This window comes from Zalophus californianus, chromosome 8 (genome assembly GCF_009762305.2).
Source record: "Zalophus californianus isolate mZalCal1 chromosome 8, mZalCal1.pri.v2, whole genome shotgun sequence".
Lineage (NCBI taxonomy): Eukaryota > Metazoa > Chordata > Mammalia > Carnivora > Otariidae > Zalophus > Zalophus californianus.
This window is the reverse complement of record NC_045602.1, coordinates 66,161,202-66,167,207: the sequence shown is the minus strand read 5'-3', so window position 1 is coordinate 66,167,207 and position 6,006 is coordinate 66,161,202. Positions and strand designations below refer to the sequence as shown.

Sequence of the window (6,006 nt, the reverse complement as noted above, 5' to 3'; positions counted from 1 at the left end):
TTAAAGTCATGAGTGCAAAGTTTGTTTCATCTTAATATGGGAAGTATTTGGGGCTAAATCACTCAGGTATTCTTTGACCAGAAATAGTGTGTACCTTGTGTAGCCCCAAAATTAGTTGCTGCTTTTAAAGACAACATTTTATTTAAAATTTTAAAACATATGCAATGGTAGAAAGAACATTAATAAACCTATATGTACCCATTACCTACTTCAATAATTATCAACTCACAGCCAATTCTGTTTCACCTCTACCCCCAACTTCATTGCATATTATCTAGAAGCAAATCCCAGAGGGAGCATACTATGTCATCAGTAAAAGGAGACCTAAAAAAAAAATAAATAAATATATACATATATAAACATATACATATATACATATATGTACATATACATATATATATAATTACACCTCAAAATAGTAACAATAGTTCTTTAACATTATCAAATATTCAGTCATTGGTCAAATTATCAATTCTTTCTTTACAGTCTGAAAAAAAAATTAAGATCTAAATAATGCCCACATATTGCCATTGGTTGATATGCCTTTTGAGTCTCTTTTATTAATCTATAGGTTTCCCAGGGCACCTGGGTGGCTCAGTCAGTTAAGTGGCTGCTTTCAGCTCAGGTCATGGTCTCAGGGTCCTGGGATTGAGCCCCGCATCGGGCTCCCTGCTCGGCAGGGGTCTGCTTCTCCCTCTCCCTACTCTCTCTCTCTCTCAAATAAATAAATAAAAATCTTTAAAAAATTTTTAAAACCTCTATAGATTTCCCTTTCCCTCTTTGTTTCTTGTAAATTATTTATTGAAGAAATCAGGTCCTTTGTCCTGTAGAGTTTCCCACAGTCTGATTTTTTGCTGCGTGTACTCCCATGGTAGAGTGTAACATGTTCCTCTGTCCTCTGTACCTTCTGAAATTGGGAGTTGGAATGAGCAGCTTGATGAGATGTGCATTTTTTGGCAGGAGTTTTTCATGGGCGTTGGTGTATTCTTCCTTTCTCCATGAAGAGGTAAATATTGTTTGGTTGTCTCTCTTTTTGTTATGTTAGAAACAATCAGTGATCTTCAAGGTCTAGACACAATAGCTCTTAGGGAGTTGCAGAAAGGTGATACTCTAATTTCTTCATTCCTTTGTCATTTAGCTGCTGGAACACTTCTGCAAGGAGGAGCTTTGCCTCATGCTATTCAGTTACCCAGGGATATAAGTGACATCAAAAGATCAGAAAAAATAATAGAATTTATATACCAGTTTTCAAATCAATAATGAATTGCTTCCCAGTCATCTTCTAGATGGGACCAATTTTTTGAGCATCATTATGAACTCATAGACTTAAACATATTTGATGTTTCAACTTACTGCCATTTATTATCCTCTTAATGCTCAAAAAGTCCCATCTTTGGCCAGTGGGAACCTCATTGGGTTGGCTCTTGGGTTCTTTTGAAACAACCCTAGTAGTCTTTGATAGCTTCCTCAACTATCCATGTGACAAGACGCTTCGAGTTTCTCTTATTCATTTCCTGCCCCAGACCTGAATCAGCCTGGCTCCTTTTAATGGGAGATGGTATTGCAAGACCTTACCAGGGCTCTGGGGGTGCTCCCTGCACCTCCATTGATTTGACCTTGACTTTGAAGTTTTAAATTTCTTGACGTACCAGTGGCTAGTGGTGCAGACTCCAGAGGTAGACTGCCTGGGTTTGAATCACCGCTCTACCATTATTAGGTGTGTGACACTGGGCCAGTCTACCAACTTCTCCATGCTTCACCTTCTTCAGTTATAAAAGGAGAATAATAACCTTACCTAAATTTATGAGATCCTGGTGAGATTTAAATCAGAAAATTCGTGTAAAATGCCTAGAATAGAGCCTGGCGCAGGGGGTTGAGTAAAAGTTGGCTATTAATATTCTTATCACTAATTTCTTCGCAGCCTTGTCACTGTTGCCTGCTCACACTGGGGGTCATCTGAGATGTCATACAGACTTACATTTGATTCATATCTAGTGACACACTGGTTTATTTTAAAAAATTATTCTGAATTCCCATCTGCAGCATTTGTCCCACTAACGTGCAGCTCTAAATGATGCAACTCTCACACATATTAGAACATTTCCTACAAAGGAATCCAAATTAAACAAAGCTAATGGCATTCATGAAGTTCCCAAGTACCAGCGTACTTCCTGCCTTTTATATTCATTTGGAAAGGGGTAAATTGGCAGAAGCCTGGCTGGGACTGGCCCAACCATGGAGTCAAGTTCTTACTTTGCATTGCCAAGTCACATTTGTCTGGTCTTCCCTAGTTGAGCAGAGGGAGCTATTAGAGGTGGCATTCCCCAAAGCCTTCTAGCTCCCTTTTTAATCAAACTGGTAGAACCTCAAGACATGTTGCAGATCACATAAATCTTAATACTGGTTCTGTCTGGAAGCTCATCTCTATTAAATCTTGATCCATTTAGCCATTTGCAATACAACTCTTGCTTCAGGTTTGAGAGGTTAAAGATTTCAGGGCTGCTTTTGCATGGATTCACATGTATTTTACCAGAAGCTTATACCACTGTTACTGAAATTTGGGTTTTGACTTCTTTTGTTACAGTGTGAACAAACAGGGTATTTCTGGTCAAAATAAAGACAGTGAAGGGAAGCAGAAGCCCAGGGGGCTGTTTCCTTGCTGGTTCATTAGATCCAAACAAAGCCTCTAGGTACCTCTCTAAACCTGAAAACCCTGCAGAGCTGTAATATGAATAGTCTCTAAAACGGTTATGCCATGAGTTCCTTAAAACAAAGACATATGTTTGCAATTTTACACACTTGCATCACTGACATATGATTGCATTATAATTGCATCAGCTGGGCCAAGTTGTCTATAGAGCTCTGGCCAGAAATTCCCAGGAGGCACCAAGGTCTATCAGTGCTTAAACAAACATTTACTCCCTTGTTTTAAATTTTTTTTTCTCTTTTTGTGTCTTATGCCACTCCTGGCATTTTTTAAGTAGCTGTTTGCCATTAAGATGATTTTGAAGGAACTTTAAAAATAATAATTGTAAAAAATAATAATATGTAACATATATGTTTGTCAACAGGGAAGTGGGTGTAGAAAAATAATGGTAGATTCATATAATGGAAACTATTCGGTCACTAAAATGGATCCTTTTTATTGTTGTTAAGTTAAATTAAGTATTTGTATTTGATATATGTATCAAATTAAGTATTGATACTTAAATGTATCTTTAGGTATTGAAAGAACAGAAACAAATTTCAAACATACTCAAAACAGTATGTATAGTAGGATCATATTTCAGTAAAATACTAATTATTATACATGTTGGTATATGCATAGAAAAAAACCTGAGAGGGCACCTGGGTCGCTCAGTGGATTAAGCGTCTGCCTTCGGCTCAGGTCATGATCTAGGGTCCTAGGATCAAGTCCCTTATTGGGCTTCCCTGCTCTGTGGGGAGTCTGCTTCTCCCTCTGCCCCTCCCCCCTGCTCCTTCTGTGCATGTGCGCTCGCGCGCTCGCTCGCTCGTGCTCTCTCTCTCTCTCAAATGAATAAATAAAATCTTTTTAAAAAAAATCTGAAGAAAGATAGCCCAAGATGTTAATAGGGGCTATTTTGGGGGCACCTGGGGGCTCAGTCAGTTAAGCCACCCACTCTTAATTTCAGCTCAGGTCATGATCTCAGGGAAAAGACGGCTTGAGATTGTTTCCCCCTGCCCCTCCCCCATTCGTGCACGCTCTCACAAATAAATAAATAAATAAAAGTTTTTTAAAAATAGGAGCTATTTTCAGAGATGAAATTGTAATTGACTTTTCCTATATAGTTCTATACTCCTTGGAATTTCTTATAAGTATTACTTTTTCAATCAGAAAAAATATTTTTTTTGAAAATCCATGTTATAATGTGTTCAAAACATCAAAAGAATCTACTGTTAATTAGAATAATATTAGCGAAATTTCTCATGGTCGCGTCTCAGTTGAGATTATTATTATTATTATTAAACTTCTTATTTTTATTTTTATATTATATTATATATAATCTTATTTTTATTATTATTTAATCTTATCTTATTTTTATTATTATATTATATTATTAAACTTCTGTGAAAATAGTAGTTATTATTACTATAATAACTGATGCAGTAAAAAAAATAACAATAATAACCAGTATAACTAGCCCTCATTGAATCGAAAACAATTTAATATAGGTTTTTGTTTATTTGTTTGGGGACTTTTGTGGTTTGTTTTTTTTTTCCATTTACCAGTTTATTAAAGGATGTGACAAATATGAATCAACACAGAGCGAGGCCAGGGAAACGAGTGCGCTGTTCTCCCCGTATCTCCGAACGACAATATTGCAACCAGCTACTCTGACGCCTAAACTCAGCCGAGGCCCCAACGAGGAAGCATCTCCCTCTCTGCTGTAGGAACAATGCTCAGAATGGCCACAAGGAACAGAGGCTGACATCATTTTCAAGAAAAGGCTCTATTTTACTAAACGTCAACATAGACATATACGTTACACTTTATAAAAACACCATCTATTTGGATCTCTTGGGCCCCCCTAATCCAACAAAAGGGGGCTCTGAGGGAGCCAAGAGGACAGCACCCCCTTCCAAACACTGCGGCGGCCCCGTGCAGCCCCAGGCCGCCGGTCCAGGGCACAGGAGGCAAGGTTAGTGGAAGCCACTCCGGCAGCCAGCGCGGGGCACCAGGAGCCTGTCCTGAGCCCTCATTGCCACCCCTTCCAGGACCACGAACACGCTGATGCACAGCCTGAGTCCTAGCTGGGCACACAGGTCCTGCCTCAGGAGGAGGAGACAGCTACCCATAGTGGCTGCAGTCAGCCTTGCCCAGCGTTAGTGTCAGTAATAGCCGGGGCTTCCGGTCCAACTCCTCCTCCTCCAGGCAGCCCTGCAGAGGCCGGGGCTTGGAAGTAAATGATGAGGCCGGCCACCAGCGCCCCCTGCAGAAGGCCAACGAGGACATCTCTCCAGTGGTGCTTGTGGTCAGACCCGCTCGCGGGTGTAGCCAGCATAGAGTGCAAAGGCCAACAGGAAGACCTGCACTGTGGGCCGCAGAAGTTGTGCCCACTTCCGGCAGAGCTGGGCCTGCACTAGAGCTCCAGGAACATCATGCAGTATGTCCCAAAGGAGGAGTGTCCAGAATAGAAAGTCTGAACTTGGTTAGTGGGGCTTCCCCTGCACACCTTCTCCACCTGTGCCTAGATGGAGCAGTTGATGGGGCTTGAGTCAGGGTCACACACTGCCAAGAAGTTGGGCTGAAGATGGCCGATCATGTACTTGGCCCAGGTCTATAAGCGACTGACTCACTGCAGCCCCAAACAGGAACTTCCCCAACACCTTATAGACGGCAGCCACATAGTTGTTGAAGTCAGAGCGGGAATAGAAACGGTCTTTGTACACCAGGTAGGCCTCCCTGGCCAAGACAAGGATGATGGTAGCTGTGATGGTAACCCCGGCCATGAGCCCACGGGCGAGGGTGTCTGTACGGTAGGGGTACCAGATAGAGTCATCTCCATATAAGTATGGTTAAGAACCATACTTATATGGGGTGTTCACAAGAGTCAGGATGGCAGAGAGGCTCCATTCAGATAAACGCAGTTGGGAAGATGGCAGAGGAGAAAGATCCTAAGCCACCTCCTCCAATGTACACACACATCAAGGCTACCATTTCATATAGAACAACTTGCTCTGAGAAGAAACCTTGAGACCAGCTTTTCCATAGCTGAAGATAAAAAGACAAAGCTACACTGAGAAGAACAGGAGGGGCAGAGACACAACACCCCTAGCATGACGACCTTTCACAGGGGTGGAGGTCCTCCCTGAGGACCACCAAGCACAGCCCACTCCAGGGTTTTGTACTGGGAAGACTAGCTGCCATAACATCTGACTGTGAATATCAGGGGGGCTTAGCTCTGGGACACCTGGAGAGCTATACAAACCAAGATGCCACTCTTAAAGGGCCCCCACCCAAACTCACTTGCTCCAAGATCCAGC

The 6,006-nt window shown here is 41.6% G+C and overlaps 1 pseudogene; it reads right to left on the bottom strand.

Annotated features, from left to right (window-relative positions):
* Window positions 1–4,810: 4,810 nt before the first annotated feature.
* LOC113938327 lies at window positions 4,811–5,577 on the bottom strand (annotated as a pseudogene).
* Between the last annotated feature and the right edge of the window lie 429 nt (window positions 5,578–6,006).